Here is an 18,211-nt window from a genome sequence, read left to right as displayed (position 1 = left end):
GTCATCCAAAGTGAGTGGTGAAAACTCCCAGTTCTACCTCAAAGCTACCTTGACTAAAATCTCCTCCTCTTCCTCCACTCTCACAAAATTACCAGGCTGCTTATCTGACATCTGACTGAAAACATTGTCTTCAGTCTTTCCTTCAAATTCCATCTCCTAACTTTCAAATTCATCCATCTGAAAGTCAGCCAGTTTAGTTGTGATCTTGTCTGAGATTGAAATGAGTGTCTGACCTTCTATCTGTGGCATCGCAAACACCACCTAATTCTACTTCTGCTGGTCTCTCAGCTCATGTGTTGCTGAAATCCTCAGGTATGTCTTTGTTACTTCTGGACTTGACTATCCCAATGTACTCCTGCGTGGCTTTCCACTTGATGTGCAGGAGATCACCCAAAATTTTGCTGCATGATTCTTAACTTAGAACAAGACCCATTCCCCTTGCACACTAGTGATCACTGATCTGCATTTTAACATTTTCTTATTTGTTTACAATCTCATGACCGCCCCTCACTATCTTTCTAATCTTCAGTCTCAATGAAATATCTATACTCTTCTAATTCTGTCCTATTAAACATCCCTGGTTTTAATTTCTCCACCAATCATATCTGTGCCTTCAATAGTTTTGGCCCTAAACTCTGGAATGCTTTCCCTACAGTTTTCCACCAGTCCACCTCACTTTCCAGTTTCATGTTTCTTGGTAAGAGCTTCATCTTTGACAAAACTCTTGGCTAATTGTTCTAACATTCCCTATTCTAAATTAGTATCTAATTTAGATTTATAAGACTTCTCAAAAGCACCTTGGGAGTTTTTATTATGCTAATGGTGTTGTGTAAATAAATGTTGTTGTTGCTGTTCCTCTAGCTGTGAGTGTTACCACAGCTTTTACTCCAACACAGAGACATCTGTCAGATTAGCCAGAATGCATTCTATGAATGCCTCAGAGAAACAACAGATGCTGTACTTGCAAGTAGCAAAACCATCATCAGTTTCTCGATGCAAAGAAGGTTGAGTCAAGATTAGAGTGGTGCTGGAAAAGCACAGCAGGTCAGGCAGCATCCGAGGAGCAGGAAAATCAACACTTTGGGCAAAAGCCTTCCTGTTGGAGGGCTTTTGCCTGAAACATCGATTTTCCTGCTCCTCAGATGCTGCCTGATCTGCCATGCGTTTCCAGCACCACTCTAATCTTGACTCTGACCTGCAGTCCTCACTTTCACCTAATCGGTTAAAACTGGACCAGATTCTAAGGGAGTTATTTTGGCTAAAAAGGTGAGAAAAGGGAAAATGGCCATTATGCTAATATGACTAACCTAGTTAAAATTCTGATCTTAACACTCAAGCTTGGTCCTCATTGCTAATTACCAGGATGTGTACTTGCCCAGATGTCCTATACTCCAAAGCAATAGGTTCAGTGCTTAAGTGCTGGTTGGATGCAACTTCTGAGGAGCAGAAGTTCCACTGATGATGAAGAGTGCACTGAGCTATATAAAACTGACTATTTCAGAACAGCCCAGAAGCTGATGTAAAGGGCATACAGGTTCTTGGATGTAGCACTTGATGGTTCTGGTAGAGGAAGTGCAGAAGAAAATCCTGTAGAGGTAGTCCATGTGTTGCAAAAGAGTTCCATACTGGAGTCTGTTTGCAAATTGAGTTGTGCACAGGTCAGAACACAAAGTAGGAAAATGTGAAGCAGCCATTCAGACGTACAGGAAATGTGTGTATGTCAGATCTTTAAAGTTACACCCCGGTACTCAATCCTGTCTGTGAGTACGTTCGTTCATGAGTCACATATTCATAAATCAGGGACCCCTTGTGCACTCAGTAAACAACAGACACTACCTTGTCATGCTATCCCTCTTTCCTGTACAGGCTGGTGCTGCTCTACTGGGCCTTATGTCCTATTCCAACTCCTCCCCCAGACATGGAGGATCCCTTACAAACAGCATGCCCATGAGCAAACCCTCCTTTTCTCCTGGTGAAACTTGAATACAATTTCTGCAATAAATGTTGATTGAATATTGATGAAGTCTTTTCAAAGTTACCAATAAATTACCCGATGCACATAAGAGGTCTTTTTCATAGCTCTAGCCATGATGGAACAGGGCATGAAGTGTTGGAATATTTTCTCCCTGGCTTCCATTAACAACCTAGGATACAACTCATCTAGTACTGGTGACTTATCCACCTTCGAGGAATGCATTCTTATTCTGAAAGAGACCTACGGCCGAGAGTTTCATTTTCAGGATATAATGTGACAAGGCTAGAAAGAGATCTGGGAAACACAAGCCTATACCCCATCATCATTGAAGGGAAGTATAGTTTCTAGGCAGATATAAATTAGAACAGAAAGCACAGGAGCAGACTCTTTGGGATTGTTGTGTATTCTAAAGAACATCAGCCCCTGGAGGGATTCAACAACCTGAAGTATTTCCGTTCTCCTTGTGCCTTCACACAACTTTTTCGTTCAGTTGGTTGTTGAAGATATCCTCTTACTCAAATAAGCATATTCGGACCCTGTAGCGTGCCATTCACTGAGGAAACTGTACGAAGTTCATGCCTTACACAATCCAGCCAAGGTCTTTGTCATCTGAGCACCATCTTGTTCACTGCAGTTCCTGCTGCTGTTGCTGTCTAGAGTCACAAACTTTAACCTCATAGTTGTCTCCAGTTGAGTAAATGATGACAGCAAATATCTGTTCAAGGATGTTCAAGGCTTGTCAAAGGAAGTTAGCTCACTTTGTCAGTAGCATATTATACAAATACAGTATAATAAGTGACTCTCCCATAGACATTAGCTTCTAGAAACTAAATACAGTTGCACTTTTCTTTGCAGGTACAATAAACATCAAGATTTCCAATATGAACTGAAAACAAAAAACGCTGGAGATCACATTGAGTCAGCCAGAGTCTATGGAGTGGAAACAAGCTCATGTTTCGAGTCTAGATGACTCTTCATCAGAGCTGCCTGACCCACTGTGATATCCAGCATTTTTTGTTCTCAGTTCAGAATCCAGCATCTGCAGTAATTTGCTCCTCCAAGATTTCCAGTATGGTGGACAGTGTACAGACAAACAATCCACAATGAATTCTGATGACAAGGAGGAATAAGGATGAAGTAAATTTGATGCTCAGTTCTTTCCACATTAGCCAGTATCAGAATCTGATCTGGGGCACAAATGAGTTTCAGTTCCATATTCGTAGGCTGCAGTGCAAGTTAGTTGTGTGCCCATGCAATAATTACAACCTAGGATTCCAGCTTAGCTTCCAGGGCGCATTTTCCAGTTACTGGGAGCCTGTCACACTGAGTAGCTGGGACAGCCTTACAATTATCTGCAAGGTCAGCTCTCAAAACCACTACACCAGTGTGCCTTTACTATGGGCAGATTCAGTCATAATATTTCCAACACTGCAATTTTTGAGTTTACATGGAGGTTGTACCAGAACCAGGTAGTTTTTGTATATTGTCCTTGAGCAGGTTGCATTGCAGATTCACTGGAATAATTCTGGCACTAAAAGAGTTCAATGTTGAGGACAGCCTGTTTAGACTAGACTTATATTCTCTTAAAAATAGATGATTGAAGGTTGATCTAATTGAGGTTTTTAATACCTAAAGGACTTTTATTTCAAAAGAGCTAATTGAGTATTTGGGCAGAAATTATTTTCACTGATGGGCAATCTGGAGAAAATGGAGAAAATTCACAATTAGAGCCAGGGTGGCCAAGGATAATGTCTGAAATTACATTGTCACACATAGACTGATGGAAACTCTCTCCCACTCAAAAAAACTATTAAAGGTAGGGATCAGTTGAACATTTTAAAACTGAGGTTGATACATTTTTGTTAAGCAACCATGATGAGTGGAAGAAGTTAAAATACAGATCTGCAACGAACCAACTGAATGGTGGAAGAGGCTGAATACCTATGTAAAAACACCCCAATTGTTTATACAAATAACATAGAATTAAAATGTGTTTTAATCACATGATCAAAGTTTTTGATTTCATGGTGCTTAATGAAAATATTCATTTCTAGGATCCTTTATAATTTAATTTGCCAGGGTACAATTTAGCTGATAATATAGTTCAATTGTTTCTGAAAACAACCCCAACCTATCTAAGTTTCTCCCTTGGCTGAAATGCTCCAGCTCAGACAACATCCTGGTGAAATTACTCTGCACACACTCTAGTGCAATCGCATTCTTCTATAGTTTGACAATCAGAACTGCAAAGACTACAACAGCAGTGACCAACTAACATCATAACCACCTGTTATTGTACTCAGTGTTTTGACAAGTAAATGCAAGTATTCCATATGTCACTTTAACTAGCGTATCTACCTGTCTTGCTACCTTCAAGGATTCAGTGGACAATGTACATCAAGGTCCCCCGATCCTCTGTACTTCTTAGGGTCCAATGATTCAATTTGTATTATCTTACCTTAGTCTTCCTAAAGTTTTCCTCATACTTTTCAGGATTAAATTGCATTTCCTAAAGTTCAGCCTAAATGACCAGCCTGTCTATATCTTCCTGTAGTCTAAGACCTTTCTCCTTGCTATTTACTAAACCAACAATTTTGCATGTCATCTCTGGATTTACTGATCATAACTTACATTCATACACAAGCAGCAAGGGGCCCAGTACCAAACCATGAGGTATACCACTGGACACAGGCTTCCAGTCACAAATACAACCTTTGACTATCACACCTCTGTATCGTGCCACTAAGCCAATTGTGATCCCCATTTGCCAACTGTCCTGGATTACCAGTCACCCAAGAAAGACCTTGTCAAAAGTCTTACAGGTAGTCTACATCAACTGTTCTACTCTTATCACCTCCTCAAAAGAAAATCAATCAAATTTGTTTGACATGATTTCTTGGTGAATAAGCCATATTGATTATCCTTGATTAATCCTTGCCTGTCCAAGTGGCAAGTACTTCTGCCCCTCAGAACTTTTTCCAATAGATTTCCTACCACCTATATTAGATTAACTGGTCTATAGTTCCCTGATTTATCCATACCACCGTTCTTGAACAATGGTACCATATTAACAGCCCTCCAGTCCTCTGGCACTAATCATGGGGCCAGTGTGGATTTGAAAATGAATAATATAGCGCTCACAATCTCCTCCCTTGCTTCTCACATCAGCCTGGGTTACATCTTATCTGGGCCTGGTGATATATGCACTATTAAGGCACTAAACCTTCGAGGCTCTTAATTCTAATGTGTTCAAGTATATTACAGTCCCTCTCTCTGACATGTTTTATAGTACATCGACCTTCATACAGTGAATACAGGTGTGAAGTATTAATTTAAAATCTTACCTACAACTTGTCACAAAGCTGTTCCTTTTCTCAAGGATGCTGTGTCCTTGGTTTTCTTTTCAGAGAGATCGTAAACATCTCCTGGTGCCAATTGGACTGGTTTGGTACAGAGATTAAAGGACATTGAGAGGCCTTATATGTAAACAAATGAGACTTCAGGCCAAAGTGGTCATGTTTTAGAAATGACCTGTATAATGAAAGGGGAATGGTCAGCTCTCTAGCTGATCAGTTCAGTGCAGGAGTTTAGCTGTATGTGACCTCTCTCTTTCTCACTCTCTCTTTCTCTCTGTCCTTCTACCTTCAACCTGTAATCATGTGTTCATTTGTACTGGTTGTTAAGGGGTGGGGTTTTGCTTATTGGGATTGTTGTATATATTTGGAACAGCACAATTAAGTCTAGTTTTGTATGGGTTCTTTATTCTGTTCTTTGTGTTTCATTGTGTAATTTTGTGATTAAGTTTTTGTCTGGTTACATCTCCGAGACACCCTCCCCAATCACCGCCACCGCCACATGGCCGAACGCTTTAACTCCCCCTCCCACACTGCCAAGGACATGCAGGTGCTGGGCCTCCTCCATCGCCACTCCTTTCCCACCCGATGCCTGGAGGAAGAATGCCTCATCTTCTGCCTTGGGACCCTCCAAACCCATGGTATCAATGTGGAGTTCACCAATTTCATCATTTCCTCTCCCCCCACCTTATCCCGTTCCAAACTTCCAGCTCAGCACCACCCTCATGACTCGTCCTATCTGTCCATCCTTCTTTCCACCTATCCGCTCCACCCCCTCCCCTCTGACCTATCACTTTTACCCCCACCTCCATCCACCTATTGCACTCTCAACTACCTTCCCCCTCATCCCCACCCCCTCCCATTTATCTCTCTACCACCAAGGCTCCCAGCCTCATTCCTGATGAAGAGCTTTTGCCTGAAACATTGATTTTCCTGCTCCTCGGTTGCTGCCTGACCTGCTGTGCTTCTCCAGCACCACAGTCCTGACTAAAGCCTGGTAGTCAGCCTCGCTAACGTACTCTGGGTAATTTTCACTGCACGCTTACCGAAACAAATTGCAAAGTTATGGTCTGGTCTGCCTGCTTAAGAATGTTTTGAGTGGTCTGGCCTAGTCCATAACAAACCTTATCTCCACATAGAAATTGCCACTTTGATCACTAATGCATCCTACTCTTTCACTGGTCATCCTGTTGACTTTAAAATGCTTATGAAACACTTGTAAATTTTTCTTTACTTTACTGGCCTGTGTTTTTCATGGGGCCTCTTTGCTCTCCTAATTTCTCTTTTTAAGTAGCCTTTGCCATTTTTTATTCTCCTCTAAGGTTTCTGGTGTTTTCAGCCTTTGGTATCTACCATAAGCTTGCCTTTTATTCCCTATCCGATTATTGCTGATAATTATCAATTCATTTTCAAATGCTGCTATTGCATCAATCTATCAACCAGCATTGCATTCAAAAATTGAACCACTTTCAGCATAAAGACGTTATTTCTATATTGCTTCTGTATGTTTTGGTCAGTCGTCACTTTGTAGCATTCAGATATTGATCCTTTAAAAAATGAAAACAAGTTCTGTTTAGTTACTTCACCTAAACAATTCATAGTGTTAAACTCCTGTATCAGTTTTCCTTTTAGCCTTCTCTGCTCTATTGTGAATAAACCTCTCCACTCTTTCCTGATAACTGTCACCCATCATCCCTGGAATTGCCCTAAGAAGTGAGACTTTAAAATCATATGCAATAGGAATATCCACGTTCATGCCCTTTCCCTATAACCCTTGATTCCCCATACTGGTCAAGAATATATCTATCTCAGACTTAAATATGCACAAGGACTCTGCCCCACGGATCTCCAGGGTAAGGAATTCCAAAAACTCACAGCCCTCTCAGAGAAGACATTCGCCTTCTCTCAGTCTTAAATAGATATCTTTTTATTCTGAGACTATGTCCTCTGGTACTAGACATTACCGTGAGGGGAAACGTCTTCTCAGCACTTACTCCATCAAGCCCCTTAAGAATGCTATAGATTTCATTGGGATTAGCTCTCACTCTTCTAAACTCCGGCGATCTGATTCCCATCACTATGTGGGAACCTGTCACTGCCAAAGAGGAAATTCCCAATGCTGGTGCAACTGAATTGTCATTGTCATAACAGTAGAGGCAGAAGAAAAATTAAATGCATGGAGGAACCTGGGAAATTCTGTCAGACTAAACATCATGGCCACATTTCCCAAATGGTGTCAGATCACTTATTGCTGAATTTAGGCTGATGCTTTGTCATCATTTGGCTCCTGAAATGGATAATTGGAGCCTCAGCTTTACTTCAGTTGGGTAGCCACTTATAATCAAAAAATGGACCCAAAATCCTTAGTTAAGAATTTACAAGCTGCTGTTAATATCCATGAACCTCCCTCAATACAGTTGGACTCATGGAGCTTCTATTTAGACTATTTACTCAAAATAACTGAGCATTGGTCTTAATGGGATAAATCAGGTTGAATACAGTTCTACATTAGCAATTATAAGTATCACTAATATTCTTGAAGACTATTCTATCTACAAGGAATGCAATGAAAAGTCAGCTCATATAAAATAGCTAACATGAAAACTTCACCTGCATAATGGCATCCTTTATGGATGACTAAATTCAATAATTGTCATGGTAACCATTTGGCAATGTAACGAAATTGTACAAAACCCATGTTTTTAAACTCTCTATATGTATTTTCATTTCTGTATGTATTTTAACTAATTCATTTGCTTAATGAAATGGGTAAAAGTTATTCCTTTACAGGTTCATTGAAAATTTCATTTGGCAGGATGCAATCTCACTGAAATTGTGGTTCAGTTGTTTACTGAAATGGAAGTGTGCAAGATTTGCTTATAAGTTGCTTTCATTGCCATTTTGAGGATCAGATAACCAAGTGAACTAAATGAAGAATCTTCCAGAATCAAAAATATTGCAGGAGATTTTCTCACTCTGTTGAATACAGCAAAATTTATAAAGCATTTGTTTATACTTTACCACAGCTGGTGCAGGGAGGAAATCCTCCCACATTATTTTCTTCAATATATGTTACTTTGTTAATTTATTCACCATACTTTGTTTATTGGTATATAAATGCAGAATACACATCCGATACCAATAAAATCAAATTAGAAACATAGTTTGCATTCTTCTAACTGAAAAGTCTTATGATGTTAGATAATGGAAAAAGTTGTCACTAACTTAGCGGCTATGGGTCAGAATTCACGAACAGACTTAACATTAACATGCAGCAATTCTATTTAAAGGGTAAGTTTTGGTTCATAAAAAGAGGTATTATTTGCATTAATAAGTTGAATCTTGCAAGAAGAGAACAATTCAACCCAACTTCTTTTTTCTGTGTTGTAAAAAGCTGCTAGTAAACACAGAACAAAAAAAAACTTTCTACAATTGCCCATTTTCACACTGAAGACTTCTGCTAATTTTCTTGTCATCAAGTGCAGCAGTTTTATTTTGTTAACTACATTTTAACTCTTCCTATATTTTGAGTGTATTCCTTCCCCATTTTTAAATTGTTGCTTCCCACATGCTGATTTCTCACTCCACGGAAGGCAGGATAACATGGAGAAGTTGGTCTTTACCTTGTCCTGGATTCCTCTGTCATTTGTGTAAAACAGAATAGGTGTTGCTGAGATGCCTCTTTCAAAGACAGATGTCCAACTTAAATTAGTGACTTTATGAAGTCTGGTGAAATATGTTTAAGGTGAATGGTATTGAAGCCAATGGTCAAACAGAGCACTTTTGACTCATCTACAGCTAAAGCCATCGGATTAGCATTTTGACAAGTGAATTATTACATATAAGTAATTCAGCCAAGGAAGTTTTAAAGGGTCATTGTCATGCTGTGAAGATGACTTTATCAGAACTGTAACTGAAAGAGGCATTTCCTGAAGTTAAGCCTCCGCTCACGAGGAGCAGTCCGCCTACGCCTATGAGCAATGGGGCTGTTATGTGCTATTAAATGTCATTGTGCTTCAGAGAGGTAGTGGTTAATTACTAAGTCAATAGATGAAATTAGCTAGAAGCAGATGAAAAGAGAATGAAAGAATAACAGCTGGTCTCCTTTGTGCTTAGTTTGAGGTCCCATCCCCTGCCTCCCACCTCCTGTGGTATCTAGAGTGCCATTCTTTTGTAAATTGATCTTTTGAACAAAGAAACCTAGGGGAAGAAGATTCAGATGTTCAACATCTATATATCATGTTTCAATCACAGTTCATCAGAATCACTGTATTTAGAATCCATTTGTTAACTCTCAAATTTTGCCTAGTTAGTTTAATGAGTGCCAGCTATAAGCTATGTACTGTAAGATTGACAAAATTGTGCCATTTTGATTGCACCTCTAACAATTTTAAAAATGAGATCTTCAAATGCCTTAGTATAGATTGCGTAATATAATGGCTTGAATCAAACTTGTGTGATTTGTCACGGTTGCTACTGGCAATAGTTTCAGGTTCTCCAACTGAGGTAATTGTGACCAATCAATGTCACGACCATTGGATGGAGAGAAATAGAATGAAATGTAACTTTAAAGTTAAGCCATTATTACCAAGACTAGAATTCGTACATTTAGTGTTTACATCAAACTGCATGTAGTGACACCAATCTTTTCAATGCTGTTCTGAATAATTGATGATGTTTTCTCACTGTCATTGAAAACATGCAATTTACGATTATGTGGAAGGGTGGACGCACTTTTGGCAGCAGTCTATGCAGCAGAAGGTAATGGTATTTTCAATTAATGGAAATTAGTATATGTATATGACTACCTTCTCCCCTGGGGCTGAGACCATCAAAAATGTTAATGCATTGCAAGAACTTACATTTGAGGCATTTACAATACGGATCCTTAAAGCAACAAATTCATCATTTAGTGACAATGAAATAGTGAATTGTACTACTTCTTCCCACATTAGCACACCCTTGAAGCAATTTTGTAAATTCTTATCTGGGCAATTTTACTATGAATTAGCTTCCTGCTTTTTATTCATCTGCCCCATCAATTGTTTGTAACAAGGTTAATCTGAAAAGGATCCCTTCCTGGTCAATGCCTTTGTCCCAGACTAAGTGAATTGATGTTTCAAACACAGCCAATTTATCCAGTGAGATTATTAGTTACTAAATGCAAAAAGAAATAATTATGCAACACAAGTATACACAGCTTAAGAATAGGAAGTGAGTAAAAAAAGTATACATGGACTTGTAGGTGGTTCATGAAGAGTGGACAGTGGAACATTGATAGTTGAACAGTTGATTTCAGGATTCCTTGCTTTGCTGTAGTCCTTTTACAGTGATTGGCTGGCAGTACTCAAAGTGAGAGAGTCCTTCTGTTGTCCTGATTTTGGAGATACTGGTGTTGGACTGGGGTGTACAAAGTTAAAACTCACACAACACCAGGCTACAGTTCAACAGGTTTAATTGGAAGCACTAGCTTTCGGAGCATTAATCCTTCATCAGGTGGTTGTGGAGTACACAATATGTCAGGCACAGAATTTATAGCAAAAGTTTACAGATGGTGATGTAACTGAAATTATACATTGAAAAATACCTTGATTGTCTGTTGAGTCTTTCATCTGTTCGAATATCATGATAGTTTCACTCCTTTCATGTATAAATCACAAAACCTTTTTTTAAAAGTTGCATTCTCAGGTTAACTGTTAGCTAGACAATGTGCTGAAAGTGTTCGCCCCCTGTGTTCTCTGTCTGTGCCATAATGTTTAGATTGATTCATGCAATTTTTGAGCAAAGTACAATGTAACTCTGCAAGTACAAATTCACCCCACAAACTTCCCAGGAGCTGAAAAACTATGCCATGTTCTTTGTGACCTGCAACACATTATCAATGAGGATGAGCACCTCGCCAAGACCTTCCCCACACCTCCACTGCTTGCCTTTAAACAACTGCCGAACCTCAAATAGATCATTGTTCACAGTAAGCTGCCTGGCTTTCAGGACAACCCTGTCAACTGTAGGCACTGAAAGACGTGTCAGAGTGTGGACATGGATACCACCATTACACGTGGGGACACCTCCCATCATGTACATGGCAGGTACTCATGTGACTCAGCCAACGTTGTCTATCTTATACGTTGCAGGCAAGAATTCCCTGAGGCATGGTACATTGGGGAAACCGAGCAAAGGCTATGGCAACAGATGAATGGGCACTGCACAACAATCAACAGACAGGAGTGTTCCCTCCCAGTTGGGGAACACTTCAGTGGTCCAGGACATTCAACCTCGGACCTTTGGGTAACCATCCTCCAAGGTGGACTTCAGGACAGGCAGCAGCGAAAAATGGCTGAGCAGAGGCTGATAGCTAAATTCCATACCCATAGGGAGGGCCTTAACCGGGACCTTGGGTTCATGTCACATTACAGGTGACCACCATTGCATTATACACACACACAGACACTCCTACAAACACACACACACATGCACTCCTATACACACACATACACATGTACACACATATTCACAGACACGCACACAGACACTCACACACACCTTTACAGACACACACACTCCCACACTCACACATGCATCCTCTCAGAGACTTAGACCATTCTACACTCACACACACACACATATACACGCTCTCTCACAGACACTCACAACCCCCCACCCCAGACACACACACACACTCCCACACTCACACATGCACCCCCCTCACAGACTTAAGACACTCTACACTCACATATACACTCTCTCTCACACTCACAACCCCCCAACCCAGACAGACAGACACACACAGACACAGACGCACACAGACACAAAGACCCTCATGCACACATATACATATACGTTTGTGGGGTGAATTTGTACTTGCAGAGTTACATTGTATTTTGCTCAAAAACTGCATGAAATCATGTAAAACTCTGTTATCTCACATTTTAGATTAGAATTAGTCTAAACATCATGGCACAGAGGGAGAACATGGGGGCTAACACCTTCAACATATTGTCTAGCTAACACCAATCGTTAGTTAACCTGAGAATGCAACTTTTCTAAAAACGTTTTGTGATTTATACATGAAAGGAGTGAAACTATCATGGTATTCGAACAGATGAAAGACTCAACAGACAATTGGTATTTTTCAATGTATAATTTCAGTTACATCACACTGTAAACTTTTGCTAAATTCTGTGTGTTAGGATTGATCCCTCCACAACCACCTGATGAAGGAGCGGCGCTCCGAAAGCTAATGTGCTTCCAATTAAACCTGTTGGACTATATGCTGGCGTAGTGTGATTGTTAACTTCTGTTGTCCTGTTTGGCTTTCTCTGGCGTGTTAGTTAGTTGGCTCCTCGCACTCAGAGCAAGACACTTTATGAAAGTTACATTCCATGGGTCCTTTGCCGGACACCAATGAATTTATATCTGCAGTATTCTTTTGTTTTCTTTAAAAATGGTCAGAAGTCACATAACACTAAGAGAGAGTCCAACAAGTCTATTTGAAATCACAAGCTTTCAGAGCACTGCTCCTTTGCCCGGTACTATAACCTGGTGTTGTGTGACATCTGACCTTGTCCACCCCAGTTCAACATTAGCACCTCCACATCATTAAAAAAAATGCACTTTGGAATTAAAAGTTAAAAATGTCCGTAGTACTTGGAGTTCTTATTCGTCCTAACAGTAGCAGTCCAGAGGCAAATATGTCCTCAGAAGGAATAAAGTTGCAAATTCATACATTTGCATTGTATCTCTCCCTCCCATGGATGAAGGATTTCATGGCATTTTACACATTCTCTCATTTGGGATGCTGGAGATCATGAAAGGTGCTCCGTAAATACAAGATTCTTTTTCTTAAAGTACTGTTATGTTAGCTTAAACATTTGATCCTAAACTGTTGGTGAATAAAGTAATTTAATTCAGAACAACTCATAAACTAAGGATCAATATTCATTTTCTATATTAGAATGATAAAGTCTTGCAACAGAGCAGGAGGCCATTTGGCCCACTGTGTCTGTGCTAATGTTTTTGAAGTAACTATCTAAGTGGTGCCAATACCCTTCTCCTGCTGCAGATTCCTCTCTTTTCAGGTGTACAAACGGATAGTGTTTGTTATTATTAAAATATCAGCAACAGGAATCCTCCACAAGTTTTATATGTTAGCTAATGCATTATCTGTAGTTGAAGTAAGAATTAAAGCAACTGAAGGGCATGCAGTATTGAATGATCACAGGCGTTTATCATAACTTTAAAAGATTGGTAATCAGAGACTTCCAGCATAGATGTAGTGCCTGGTAATTTGCTGTCCCTTTGAATGATGAGGAGCTTGAATAGCTGGTGACCCCAGGAAGAGAGGCTTGAAGGCAAGTAGAAGTGTGGCCAAAGAACATTATACAAATGATGTTCTCTGGGGGAAATGACAGCACTACATTGAGCTTTAATGTAGCAATGTCATTCACACAGTAGTTGGATATATCAGTCTCATCATTCGATTTTCAGTTCAATGCAGCATCAAAGAAGTATGAGATAGCCTATTTTAGCAACACTTTTATATACAGGCAGTTCTATAGCTGGACAAAAAGATGCTTTCTTCTTCAGGCACATAAACAAATACATCATTTGTACAGCTATCTATGCACATTACCAAGTGAGTAGGAAGGGTTACGGTTGCTGAATGCACAGGTGGTGCACAGCCACCAGCATAACATTATCTTGTTGTTTTGTTGGCAAAGTGAATAATGTATAAACCTTCATAGACTCAAGGATTCCACAACTATTCACACTGAAAACAGACAGCAAGGCTGATTCATGAAAGCTGTACATTAACTGTTCAAATCTTGGCTGCTGAAACTCTGTGGGAGCTTCATACATCTCCAGGGAGGTCTTTTAACAAGGTACACTGTAGAGGAGAGAAATACGGTAGATTACACAACTGAATGATTAAAGGGATGTTTCAGATATGTAGACAGTTTTGAGGATATTTGGTTGGACTGGCAGAATATGTGGTGTATTGGATGCCATACATTGTAGCCATTGACAGGGCTATATGGTGATATAAGATTGGTCACTTTCAGAAAGGTTGCTGTAAAAGAATGGGAATGAGCATTACAATGACTTTATAAAAAAGTTATATTTCAGAATAAGGGCTTCACTGGCCAAGTGCAAATTAAAGTTACCCCCTGGTAAAATTAAAATGTCGGAAAATGGGGCTCAGTGGCAGGTTTTCTTTGGGTACTCTGCACCTCCAATAGAACTCCGCAGTGATCTCCACAGTCTGTGGACCCACTTGTGACATAAGGCTCACAGAATGCCATCTGAGAATATTATACAGAGTAGACAGCTGAAGTATGTAGAGCAGGAAGATGATGCTTTCAGTCAGAAGCTATGTTGTTTTATCACCATGCTGCCAATTTAGAGTTCAAAACATAGAAAATAAGGCCAGGAGTAGGCCTTTCAACCTTTCTAACCTGCTCCACGATTCAATATGATCATTGTCCAACTCAGTACCCCGTTCCTGATTTTTCTCCATCCTCTTTGCTCCTTTTAACAACAAAAACTATATCTAACTCCTGACTGAAAACAATCAATGCTTTGGCCACAGCAGCTTTTTGTGCCAGAGAATTCCAGAGGCTCTGCATGAAGACATTTCTCCTCATCTCAGTCCCATGTGGCCTACTCCTTAAACTGTGCCCCTTGATTCTGGACTTTCTGGTCATTGGGAGCATCCTTTTTACATTTACTCTGTCAGATAAGGAGATTAAAATTGCGCACAGTACTCCAGGTATAGTCCTTGTACAACTGCAGCAAGACATCCCTGCTCCTGTACGTGAATCTTCTTGCAGGAAGTACAACACCCACCTATAGATAACTGATATTATTTAAAGGTATAAGCAGTTACTTACAGATGAGTTGCTAATCGATTACGTTTGGACATTATTTCAATTCTACAGTCTTTGGGGTTGACTCTGGTGTTTCAAAGGTGTATAGGCAAGATTGGGACACATGCTGAAGTTCTTTTTGATTACTTCAAGAATACTATACAAACCAGTTGCTCCTGATCTTCAAAACACTCGTAGGTCTTAATCTTAGAAACACTAGTAGGTCTTCCTCTTGGAATGCAGCATGCCTGGGAGAATGAACAGAGGCACACAGAGCTAGAAAACCTGCTGGAGGCCTGGAGGATGACATTGGGGAATGAGTGAAGAATTCTCAGCAGGAGATCATATTCAGTAAGGGTGTTCAGGGAAAAGATCTCCTACCAGGAACTCAACGAGGAACAATGTGTGAGAAGTCTACACTTCAGGCATCTTCACTGAAGGTTGCCATCTGTTGTAACTCAATCTTAGAGCACAGCAAGGACCACTTTGACAGTGGCTGTGAAGGTAACCATGGTGATGAACATTTTTGTGATTGGCATTTTCTGACTGGAGTTGGAGAAATTTGTGATACCTTACACTCCATGTTGGGTAAAGGGAGTTATCAAAATTCTCCATTGTGAGAGGTGACGATGGAATGATGCAAGCTTGTCATCAAGACCATACAGCCCTTGCCACCAGCTCTCAGGTGAGGAGCTCTGAGGAACAGGAGTGTGAGGAGGAAGAACAGAAAGGGAGGTGGCAACTGAAGAAGATCTTGCATGTCCAGGCTACAAGAAGAACACATTTGAGTGTGATACCAGTAACAAGAACTTCAAACCTTTCTGAACACAATTTTAAAAGTTTGTTATTGAAAAATTTCTGTTTACCTATTCATCTTATTAGGATGAATGACTTCATGGCTGATTATATTATACACTGTTATGTGTTTATTCGCTCACTAAATCTATCTATCTATATCAATTTGCTGACATCCTATGTCTTTTAACAATGTACTTTTCCATTGAGCTTTGTATCAGGAGCAAGCCTAAATGTGTCACATTTAGCCCCTTACGGGAAGTCAAAAAAAAAAGTTTATCCTTGAGTACCTCAATGGTAAGAGCCTGTCAACCTGAAGTAACCAGTATTCTAACTTTCTTTTTTCTGTCCTTAAATCAATTCTCCAACCATGCTAATAAATTACCTTGCCCCCATCCCATGAGCCATCCCACTATCTTACGTAATAGCCAGGAAAAATAAAGAATGAACCACATTGTCACAAATTTGGATGAATTGTTTAAAAATAAGGTTGTTTCCTGGAAGTTTACTGAACCAGGGGAATGTTCCCAATAATGCATCAAATGAATAGGTACATAAGCTAAGGGCTCTGAATTGGTTAATGTTCATATTATATTGGCTCCACCCATTCTATTCATGTCACAGGTGAGGTGAGAGTGATCACTCTTAACTCGCACTTGACCAAGTGTAGTGTCAAAGGACCCTCGCAATACTGAATTCAATGGGAATAAGGAGGAAAACACTTTGATGATTGGAGTCTTACCTGTCACATAGGAAGATAGTTGTCGTTGTTGGAGGTCAGTCATCTCAGCTCCAGGACATCTCTGCAAAAGTTCATCAGGATAATGTCCTAGATACAACAATGATCACCTGCTTCATCAATGACCTTCCCTTGATTATAAGGTCAGTAGTTAGGATTCTTGCCAATGATTGCACAACTTTCAGCTCTATTTGTGACTCCTCAGATACTGAAGCAGTCAATGGGTGGGTGCAAGTGTAGACAAGTAGAGTCCTTAAATAAAAAATAATTCAGGTGCATGGGAAAGAGGGTGGTTTCCCAAAAGACAACATGCAGAGAATACGCACAGTAACATAGAAAACAGGAACAGGCCATTTGCCTCCAACACCTGCTTGTTCTGCCACTCAGTCCTCCACAGAAGGGAGGATGCTGGCATAATGCTAACATCATTGAAGTAGTAATTCAGACATCAGACAAACACTCTCGGGACTGAAGTATGAATTCCATCATGGCAACTGGTGGAATTTAAATTCAATTAATAAAAGCATGAAATTAAAATCTATTCTCAGATATTATCATCAGCCATCAAACATATTTTGATCATAAATATCCATCCTCACCTGCTCTGGCCTACACATGGTTCCAGATCCACAGCGATGTGGTTGACTCTTAACCTTCCTTTGAAATAGCCTAGTAAACCATCCAGTTCAAGGAGTAATAAGGAATAGCAATAAACAATTGTCTTGTACACATTCCATGAAAATAAAAAATAAATAAAATTGACCTGATTGTGACTTTCATTCTACTTTCTGAAAAATAGAAAAGCCTGCTCCATAATACCTTTGACTCCGTTGTCCATCAAACTCTGTCTCACATAGCCTTGAATATATTCAGCGACCCAATTTCCTGTTCTCTACAGGGCAGTGAATTCTAAAGATTAATGACCCTCTGAGAGAAGATGTCCTTCCTCATCTTTGTCTGTAATGGCTGATGCCTTATTTGAAATGAATTTTTACTTGTTCTAGATTCTCCCACTTAGCATCACATGTGCAAAATCTCATATGTTTCAATAAGGTCACCTCTCTTTCTTCCAAACTCCAATAAATGTAGACCTTAACTGCTCTACCTATCTTTATATCTCTTCACTCCAGAAACCAATGTAGTGAACATTCTCTGTACTGTCTCCAATCTAAGAATAAATATACACCTCCTTAATTAGGGAGCTCAAACTTGATCCATGTATACCACGGCATTCTGCAGTATCTCTTCATATTACTGTCAAACTGCTTTTATATTCCTCCAGCCAAAGTAGACAACTGAATATTTTACCACATTAGACTGAATCTGCTCAATGATTACCCAGTCATCGAACCTATCTATATCACTTTGTAGACTCATTGTGACCTCCTTTCTTTGTATCATCTGCAAATCTGATTACAAAACACTAAGAGAGTGCGTCCAAGGCATTGATATAGATCGTACATTGGTGAAGCCACATTTCTAA

The sequence above is a fragment of the Chiloscyllium punctatum genome, chromosome 2 (assembly GCF_047496795.1).
Source record: "Chiloscyllium punctatum isolate Juve2018m chromosome 2, sChiPun1.3, whole genome shotgun sequence".
In the NCBI taxonomy this organism is placed as follows: domain Eukaryota; kingdom Metazoa; phylum Chordata; class Chondrichthyes; order Orectolobiformes; family Hemiscylliidae; genus Chiloscyllium; species Chiloscyllium punctatum.
Note: the sequence above shows the minus strand (reverse complement) of the source record.